The following is a 10824-nucleotide window of genomic DNA, read 5'->3' on the forward strand; positions in this document are numbered from 1 at the left end:
CTATCAACCCAACACTGACAAATCCACCACTGACCCATGTCCCTCAGCACCACTTCTGCCCAGCTTGGAAATCCCTCCAGGGATGGTGACTCCACCACTGCCTTGGGCAGCCTTTGCCAAGGCTTCACAACCCTTTCCAGGAAGAAATTCTTCCCAAGCTCCATCCTCAACCTCCCCTGGGGCAACTTGAGGCCGCTTCCTCTTGTCCCACGGCCTGTTCCTTGGGAGAAGAGACCGACCCCCCCTGGCTACACCCTCCTTACAGGGAGTTGGAGAGAGTGAGAAGGTCTCCCCTCAGCCTCCTTTTCTCCAGGATGAACATCTCCAGCTCCTTCATCTGCTCCTCCTGAGACTTGTTCCAATGTACCAAGGGAGATGGAGAGACCTTTGTTGGGTTCTCCATTCTCATTCCATCCCCAAAGCTGCAGGAAACATCTTTCCCAACTGGAAACTCCAAATGGGGTACTTTCCAACTCAGGGTCGTGGTGCAGCAGCAGCCGAGAAGCTCATGGCCACTTTTTCCTCCCAGCATTTCTCATTGGGATCTGACGGATGGGACAAACCAGCCATGGGAAATGGGGCACATCAGAAGGGACTTGATGTTTCTGACAGGAAGATTATCTGCTTTCCCTGCACAAGCTCATTAAATAATAATTAAACAACCGCTTTATTAGCTCTAGGAGCAGAGATACATTTTGCTCAGCAGGAGACAGCCAAATCAGTGCCTTCAAAAATACTCTTCACCCAAGTGACCCTGAGCCGTCCTCCCAAGCAGGGCTGCATCAGGCAGATAATGCACTGCAGAGAAAATAAACGTTATCAGCTCTCGTCGGCTCTACGGTATCTCAGGAAGGTGTTATTAGATCTAAAAAAACATATTATTAATATATTACAGCTGCATAACTCCTTTCTTTCCAGAGAGGCTGTGCGACGCCCACAGACAGTCCCTCGGGACCCACAAAACGTGGTTAATTTGGGGAGTGGGAGCTTGGAACTCATCGACAGGAGGGAATAACCTGGTGGGAAAAGAAAGCTCTGAAAAGCAGCAAGAGGAAGACCTCCAAAATGACCCTCATCCCCCCCACCCCATGCCTAGAGAGCGGCAGGGAAAGGTAGACACCCTTTTCAGCAGCAATCTCATGAAAGAAGAGCACCATCTATTGACTCCTCTTCCTCAGCACCTCATTTCTAGCTGCTATGGAGCAGGCAGGACTTTTGCCAGTGCACAACCTGCTGCTGCTCCAGCCCAGGTCCCCGGTGTTCTCCAGAGCATCCTCATCTGCAGAGGTGCATTGTTTCATCACATCAAATGCCATTGTCTTAGAATCATGGAATCATGGAACTTCAGCCTGGAGAAGAGAAGGCTCCAGGGAGACCTTATAGCGACCTTTCAATACCTGAAGGGTGCCTATAGAAGAGCTGGGGAGGGACTCTTTGCCAGGAAGGGTAATGATAGGACAAGGGGAAATGGTTTTAAATTGGAAGAAAAAAGATTCAGATTAGATCTCAGGAAGAAATTTTTTACTATGAGGGTGGTGAGACACTGGAACAGGTTCCCCAGGGAAGTTGTGGATGCCCCATCCCTGGAAGTGTTCAAAGCCAGGCTGGATGGGGCCTTGAGCAACCTGCTCTAGTGGGAGGTGTCCCTGCCCATGGCCAGGGGGGTTGGAACTCGATGATCTTTGAGGTCCCTTCCAACCCAAACCATTCTATGATTCTATGATTCTATGACTTTGGGTTAGAAGGGACCTTAAAGATCATCCAGTTCTACCCCTGCCCTGGGCAGGGACACCTCCCTCCACACCAGGCTGCTCCAAGCCCCCTCCAACCTGGCCTTGAACCCCTCCAGGGATGGGGCAGCCACAGCTTCTCGCGGCAACCTGGGCCAGGCTCTCACCACCCTCACACCAAACAAGTTCTTCCCCACATCTCAGCTCCATCTCCCCTCTTTCAGGGTCAAACCCTTCCCCCTCCTCCTAGGGCTCCCCTCCCTCATCAAGAGTCCCTCCCCAGCTTTCCTGGAGGTCCTGGTGGTCCAAGCCAGCCATTTGATGGCCCAGCACCAAGTTGCCTCTCCACGATCAGACAGGCTCCTCCTTGCAGCCCCAAAGGCTTTCCCTTGTGGGATGTAAACTACTTTCTGCAAAGGATTAGAGGTGAAGGGGAATTTGGATCTAAGCTCATGGATCCATGTGTCCATGGGTGCATCCAGTCTGGCCATGGCCACCAGGCCCCCCCCCATGCAAGAGGTGTACAAAAGCCATCATCCCCTTGGGCTGCAGAAATTCAATTAGCTATATATACATTAGTTATATGTGAATTAGCAATATGAATTAATATTGCATCCTGTGGGAAAGGGGTGCAGGTGAGAGCCTGGCCCAGGTTGCCCCGAGAAGCTGTGGCTGCCCCATCCCTGGAGGGGTTCAGGGCCAGGTTGGAGGGGGTTTGGAGCAAACTGCTCTGGTGGGAAGTGTCCCTGGGTGGAACTGGGTGGTCTTCAAGGTCCCTTCCCACCCAAACCATGCCATGATTCCACGATTCCCCAAAAGTCCATGAATTCCTTGGAAGGAAATCGTTTCTCCCCTGTGGCTCCCAGCTCGGAGCCGTCTCCTGCCTGCTGCTGCCACTCTCTGACCAAGAGCTTTCCTGCAGCTCTTTTGGCTTTTAGGTGACTGCAAGCCTTTGACCTTCAACTCTTTGGACACGCAGACCCCGAGCGCATCCTGGAGAAATGAAAAGGGTAATTCCTATTGAAAACTGAGCACTAAGAAAGTCCCCGCGACTAAAACCTAAATGGGTGACATGAAGTGCTTTAATAAAAATACATTATACCAATCTCATTACAGCCAGTTCCAGGCTGTTAAATCCTCCGGAGGACGTGGTGGAAGGACTGTTTCTTGGAACAATTAAAACCAGTTTGCAGCAAATGATAGCAGCACTTATCTTGTGCAAAGAGATTATAAAATTTCATGTGTCTGCAACTATGAAATGAATAAATTTGGGCTTCCATCCTGGAAGAGGCCACTTTAGCAAGCCCATATCTGCCCCGGCTTTGCTGGTTACCCCAACTAGGTCCAGGAGCTAAACTGGGTCGGCAAAGGAGCAGCTGAGTGTCCTGCATTGGAAATAGGACACGTATCCACTTGTGGGGCTGAGGCTGATGCTTTTCTGCATGTGGGGTTAGGAAAAACCCCACATGCAGGGGCAGGATTTTACATTGGAGCTCTGCTGACGTCTTAGAGAGTGCCAGCCAAAATCTGTGATGCAAATATTTTGAATTCTGCCAAAATTGTTTGCGGAGCTGGGACCTCTGCGGTCCTCAGCACAGGAGAGACATGGACCTGTTGGAGCAGGGCCAGAGGAGGTCACTGAGATGCTGGGAGGGCTGGAGCCCCTCTGCTGGAAGGGGGGGCTGAGAGAGTTGGGGGGGTTCAGCCTGGAGAATAGAAGGCTCCAGGGAGACCTTGGAGCCCCTTCCAGTCCCTCAAGGGGCTTCAGGAGAGATGGGGAGGGACTCTTGATGAGGGAGGGGAGCCATAGGAGGAGGGGGAAGGGTTTGACCCTGAAAGAGGGGAGATGGAGATGAGATGTGGGGAAGAACTTGTTTGGTGTGAGGGTGGTGAGAACCTGGCCCAGGTTGCCCCGAGAAGCTGTGGCTGCCCCATCCCTGGAGGGGTTCGAGGGCAGGTTGGAGGGGGCTTGGAGCAACCTGGTGTGGTGGGAGGTGTCCCTGCCCATGGCAGGGGGTTGGAACTGGATGGTCTTTATGGTCCCTTCCCACCCAAACCATTCTACGATTCTATTACCCAAACTGGGTGGCTGGAGGCCACTGGTGGACATTAGCCAGTGTTGCTTCTAGATGTTTTTGGGCTGCTTTCTGAGTTGCTGCCTCACCCTTTGCTGCCTCCAGGAGCTGCTCAGAGAGCTGTCGGGAACCGTAGCCCAGATGTGGGTGGCAGCTCGAGTCCAGAAGAGGAAAGCCAAAGAGAAAAACAGGGGCTGAACTCGTGGCTCCCTTTCCTGTCCCTCAACCACGGGACTTTCCTTCCTGTCCCCAAGAAAGAGGAATCTCGTGGGCTGTGCCAACACCACGAGAAGTATCCTCATTATTCCGCTGCTGAACTTCACCCTGAAATTCCTCTTTATGTATTTCACTGAATTTTTTCACTGAATTTCTAGAGTTGGAAGGGACCATAGAGATCATCTAGTCCAACTCCCCTGCTGAAGCAGGATTGCCTAGAGCTAGAGCATGTTACTCAGGACTTCTTCTACTTGGAAATTTCAAAGCATATATTCAAGCGAAATTTCAGTTCTTATGAATGGGCAGTGCTTGCTGTGAGAAGTATCCTCATTATTCGGCTGCTGAACTTCACCCTGAAATTCCTCTCTATGTATTCTTCTACTTGGAAATGTCAAAGCATATATTCACGTGAAATTTCAGTTCTTATGAATGGGCAGTGCTAGAGGGACACACAGGAGAGCAAATTGCGACAGAGCTGGGTTTCAACATCTGCAGCAACAGCTGGGAAGGGGCCGAGAGAAATCCTGCTCTGGGTAAGGAGGAAAGGAAGCAAAAGAAAGGGAAAAAATACACACTTTCCCCCATTCCATCCTTGTGAAACCGCCAGCCGGCTCCCTCGGGTGTAACTATTTTGGGAGAGCGTTGCTCTGCGATGTGTGAGATGCCTTCAGTCTCGGGAAATCTTTCAAAATATGAGAATGTTGGGTTTTTTTTATGAATAACGCAGAAGCAAGAGCGTTTCCTGAAGGATGTGCTTAGACTTGACAAGCTTCCAGCGGGGGATTAACGCCGCGCTCGGAGGCCACCGGAGCTCAGAGCATTTAATGTTGCTGCGTAATTGCACAAGATGCACTTCTCGGAGAGTTTGGAGTCTATTATGCACTTCACTCCTGGGGGAGGTGGTGTCAGAGACTGTGATTTATGGACAGAGGCCATCATCCTGTTCGTAATTCAGTTAAAAACAAAAACAAACAACAACAAAAAGAAAAACCTGAAGCAGCTTGCAAGTCATGATGTTTGTGGTCTGGTCCAGATTTCCACTCCTTGCTACATCTAAGTGCTAGGCGTTAATTACGAGACTTAATAGCATTACGTAAAGGCAAGTGGATAAAATGAGTGTGCACATCGTGAGAATGCTCTGAGAGAATCAGAGAATCACAGACTCATAGAATGGTTTGGGTGGGAAGGGACCTTCAAGACCATCCAGTTCCAACCCCCCTGCCCTGGGCAGGAACACCTCCCACCAGAGCAGGTTGCTCCAAGACCCCTCCAACCTGGGCCTTGAACCTCTCCAGGGATGGGGCAGCCACAGCTTCTCTGAGCAACCTGGGCCAGGCTCTCACCACACTCATAATGAGAAATTCCTCCCCAATATCTCATCTCCATCTCCCCTCTTTCAGGGTCAAACCCTTCCCCCTCCTCCTAGGGCTCCCCTCCCTCATCCAGAGTCCCTCCCCATCTCTCCTGGAGCCCCTTGAGGGACTGGAAGGGTCTCTGTGGTCTCCCTGGAGCCTTCTCTTCTCCAGGCTGAACCCCCCCAACTCTCTCAGCCTGTCCTCCCAGCCGAGTGGCTCCAGCCCTCCCAGCATCTCCATGGTGGCCTCCTCTGGCCCCGCTCCAACAGGTCCATGTCCTTCTGATGTTGGTGGCCCCAGAGCTGGAGGCAGCACTGGGTGGGGGGTGTCTCCCCAGAGCGGAGCAGAGGGGCAGAATCTCCCCCATGATCCTGCTGGCCTCGCTGCTGGGGATGCAGCCCAGGGTGATCCTGCTGGCCTTGCTGCTGGGGATGCAGCCCAGGGTGTGGGGGGTTTTTGGGCTGCCAGCACATATTGACAGCTCATGTTGAGCTTCTCATCCACCAACACCCCCAAGTCCTCCTCAGGGCTGCTCTCCATCCATTCTGCCCCCAGCCTGTATTTGTGCTTGGAATTTCCCTGACCAAGGTGCAGAACATATTTTTTTCTATTTTCTTTCCTTTTTTTCATGAAGCACGTCATACAAGTTGGAGCATCATGGACAACAAGACCTTTCTTTGGTCCAGGATGTCAGCTGAGAGAGAACTTGTACCCGCCATCCTTTCAGCATGGCTTTAGAAGGCAGAAGGTACTTTGCAATGCCCTCATGGACCACTCAGTCTTTCTGCTGAGGATGGACACTAATTAACGGCAGCAGATTCGTTGAAGCTTGATGTATGGAAAACTGCCCCTTGCCCATGTCCAGCGTTGGCCACTTGATCCACATCTAATGGGGAGATGCAAGATCTTGCCATCTCCTGAAGCCTTTCTGCCCATGCAGCCTTACAATTACTCTTAATTGCTTCTAATGACCCGAGCACCCATAACAATGCGATGAAGGGGGCAGAACTTCTCCGAAGAAGGATCTCACTGAGAAGTAATTAGTCACCCTGCCAGACTGGGCAGCAAATCGAGGCAGGCACCGGCCGGGTGCTTAATAATTGAACGAGTTCCTGCTTCTTGGAAGCATTTGTAATTCGCAGTTATTATTGAAGTGAAGCTTTACAGGAATCTGTGCACGGGAATCCTTAGAAGACCTGCCCCTTTATCAGCCTTCAAAGTTGTCTAAATTCTAATACATTTTGTCTTTACCAGAGTAGCTTAAATAAATTACGATGTAAGTAAATGTTATTTACTGATAAAGCGCTGAATTCTTCCCGTTTTCACCAGTATCCTTTGTCTTTTCTTTTTTTTTTTTTTTTTTGAAGGTGTTTGCTATCACCTATCAATTTAAATATAATCCCACCAAGCTCAGACCTAAAGGGATGAGAGTGAATGAATATTGGTTGGCTTTTAGGAGGAAAAAGTCCTTTGGAAGGAAAACCTGGCTGCATGGCCCAGCAAGGAGAGAGGTACTGCTTGGGCTAAAGTAATTTAAAAACTCATTTTGACACTGCAAAAGTCCATCTGGGAGACTTTTGGTTAAAAATCAGCAGGATTCAGTTAAAAAACTACTGTCCTTCAGGAAACGCAGCCCATGAAATGAATGAGATGTGAAAACCCTTTGGGGAATTAAAGGGCTGGGGGATTGTGCTCTCTGTGATGCCCCTGGTTGGACATGGCTGAAAATGGGGAGCAAGGATGCAGGGAACAGGGAAGGGGAAGGGGAAATCACCCCCAGCAGACTCCAAGCTGTGTTTCCCCCCCAAAAAAGCTAATACTTCAGGTTAAAGATGTTTTTGTTTTTTTTCACCATGTCCTCACCAGGAGAATGCAGTAATAACAAAAATCATCCTGAAATTGCTCTGTCCCAGCACAGACTTTGTTGGGGAGAAGGAGTCTGGTGGAGATGTGAGAGACTCGCTGGTGTCCATCCATAAATCCGTCAGGAGGAGCAGAGGCAGCAAGTGGAGAGAGCAGGGAAGGAGCAGGACTCGGATGAGGGCTCAGACCCATCCAGAAATAGGCTTAGTCCTAACAGGGGTAGAGAAAAGAGATGGAGATGCTGATGGATCAGTCCACCCAACATCCCAGATGTCTGTATCCTGAAATGAGTGTGGAGGGGACTAGGAGGAGCTGGAAGCCTGGACTTGGGTCAATGGGTCGTTCTGCCCCACTAGACACTCAGCGAAAAAATCTCCACAACTAGAATATTAATAGAAAAAAAAAGGACTAGCATTTTCAGGAAGGGAAGACAGGAGCAAAAGAGGAGGGTGATGGTTTCTGTAACAGCACAGAGAATCATAGAATCATAGAGGCTTAGTCCTAACAGGGGTAGAGAAAAGAGATGGAGATGCTGATGGATCAGTCCACCCAACATCCCAGATGTCTGTATCCTGAAATGAGTGTGGAGGGGACTAGGAGGAGCTGGAAGCCTGGACTTGGGTCAATGGGTCGTTCTGCCCCACTAGACACTCAGCGAAAAAATCTCCACAACTAGAATATTAATAGAAAAAAAAAGGACTAGCATTTTCAGGAAGGGAAGACAGGAGCAAAAGAGGAGGGTGATGGTTTCTGTAACAGCACAGAGAATCATAGAATCATGGAATGGTTGGAGTTGGAAAGGACCTTAAAGATCATCAAGTTCCAACCCCCCTGCCATGGGCAGGGACACCTCCCACTAGAGCAGAGATACAGATTTATCCTGAAGTTCAGACCACACCAAGATTTAGGCTGGCTGAAGGTCCACAGGAGATGGGACAAGAAAAAGAACACTGTTGTGTGGCTCTGCTACAAAGCCATGAAGACCAGGTGGAGGAAGCTTTGCAGGCAGCTAACAAGGTCAAACAAAATTATAATTTACAGAAATGAGGGATTTTCTATTCAAGTGATTGATAGAGTTGTAAGACCATCATCTGATGCTCTGGTCTCAAGCCAAGAAGGAAAACCAGAGAAAGTGGGAATCATGGAGTCAAAGAATAGTAGAATGGTTTTGGTTGGAAGGGACCTTGAAGATTATGATGTTCCAACCCCCTCTGCCCTGGGCAGGGACACCTCCTACTAGAGCAGGTTGCTCAAAACCTCATCCAGCCTGGCCTTGAACACTTCCAACTGCAAGTTGAGAACCGGGTGAGATCGCTGAAGAGCAGCAGGAGCACACAGGGGGGATGCAGCCAGCAAGGCAGGAATCATAGAATCAAAGAATCATAGAATGGTAGTGGGAATCATGGAGTCAAAGAATAGTAGAATGGTTTTGGTTGGAAGGGACCTTGAAGATTATGATGTTCCAACCCCCTCTGCCCTGGGCAGGGACCGTTTCAATGCCCCTGCCCTGGGCAGGGGCACCTCCTACTAGAGCAGGTTGCTCAAAACCTCATCCAGCCTGGCCTTGAACACTTCCAACTGCAAGTTGAGAACCGGGTGAGATTGCTGAAGAGCAGCAGGAGCACACATGGGGGATGCAGCCAGCAAGAATGGCCACCAGAGCCACAAGGATGGCCACCAGCACATGGAAAAGTGGTGATCTTCTGCTCCATGGTGGCATTATGCTGCTTAATGGCTTTTTCCACATCAATGTTCATCAGAAGGTCAACTGCAACTGTGGGCAAAGTCGACACCTGGAGTGGAGGGGAATGGACAGAGCCAAAAATGGTTGACAGAGGAGTCTGGGGAGCTCTTAGATAAACTCAGCGTTTTAAAATTGCTTAGGCCTCATTTTGGAGGACTAAAGGACAGGGGCCATTTCCAGCAGTGGCTTTGGAAAGTCACGGTGAGAGACTGTAAAACCTGGACCAGCGCAAGCAAAAAGCAGCTGAGAAAACAGCCAGGAGCCCCGCCAAGCCCTGCTGTGACGGCTGCGAGAGGAGATAAGCCCAGTTTAGAGCCAACTATTGCTGAGATCCAAGGAGGGACAGCGTGGGCAGCAGCATGGTGACATTCAGCAAGCTCCAAAGTCCTCTCCATCACAGCCTCTGCCCGAGCAGGATGACACAGAAGAGCCTCAAAGTATCAAAACTTAACTTTTTTTTTTTTTCTTGATTTCCAAGTGATCAGCAAATCTCAGAGCAAAGCTGACGTGCTCCATCACTGGTCTGTGTTTTACATCAAGAGGTCCTCCTGTGAGCAGGACACTTGGTCTCCTCCCCGAAGGGCTGAGCTCAGCTGTGGCAACATCAGAAAAATGTCTCCTGGGCATAATGGCACCTTCTAATTAAGCCAGGCTAATTGGATTTTCTAAATGGGAGAGGAAAATGTCCACGGCTGAGCAATTGTCCCATTTGGAAGAACTCCCAAAGGTTGGAGGAGCAATTAAGAAGAGGATACCCATGTCCAAGGGCCAGTAGCCCACCGCATCCATGAGATGGTCCAACAATGTCCCCAAGACTATAACCCTGAGTTGGGACAGTCTTTAACTATTTAGCCACTGTCCCTGGATTTATCTTTCATGGACATCCCAAGTCCTCCCTTAAACTCATGTTGGCTTCATCTCACAGTATCCTGTGGGAAGGAATTTCACAATAGGATGAGGCACTGTGTGAAGAGCAATCTCCTCTTCTTTGCTTTGATGCACTCACTGGTGACTTCATTGGATGTCCCTGCAGTCAGAAGGCAAATTTGGGCCTTTAGGCTGCCACCCCAGAGAGACGGGAGATGCCCCATCCCTGGAAACATTCCAGGTCAAGTTGGACGGGGCTTTGAGCAACCTGGTCTAGTTGAAGATGTCCCTACTCATGGCAGGGGGTTGGACTAGATGGCCTTCAAAAGTCCCTTCCCAGCCAAACCATTGTATGATTCTAACATGAGATTTGCAGGGCCCTGACCAACCCATGTCTCAGGGTAGGTTTTCACCTGACCAAGTGGAGCTTTCCACCTCCAGGTAGTTCCTTTGGCCTCAACAGTAAAAAAAAACCAGAAGCTCTGAGGATGTGGTGCCCTGACCCATGCAGGTGACAGTCCTGTTTGGAGGGGGAGGCTGGACTGGTGGCCACAAAGTCTTTTCCAGCCAACTCTTCCAGGGTAGAAGTTCCAAATCCCCTTGATCCTTGCTCCATCAGTACATTTGTCCAACTCCCTGGACATGGCTGTGCTGATATAATCCCAAATCCTTTCTTGTCTCATAGCACTGTGCGATGGAGGATTAAAAGGGTGCCCATAGGTCATAAAGCCAACCGTAGGTGAAGACCTGAATGCCGTGTACAGCTAGCAGGTCTGTGTGTGACTGATGGACACCTCAAGGAGGTAAGGCATGAGGGGCTCTCTCCCAAATGTTGGTCACTTGGACCATCTATCCCCCCAAAACAACTAGGTGGGGGCTACTTACCTGTGGAAAAGATGGTGGGAACATGCAGAGAAGTCAGCTGGTGGTTATCACCACAGCTGGGGATGGGTATGGGCAACGGAGGTGATGGA

This window comes from Calidris pugnax, unplaced genomic scaffold (genome assembly GCF_001431845.1).
Source record: "Calidris pugnax isolate Ruff unplaced genomic scaffold, ASM143184v1 scaffold319, whole genome shotgun sequence".
Taxonomy (NCBI): Eukaryota; Metazoa; Chordata; class Aves; order Charadriiformes; family Scolopacidae; genus Calidris; species Calidris pugnax.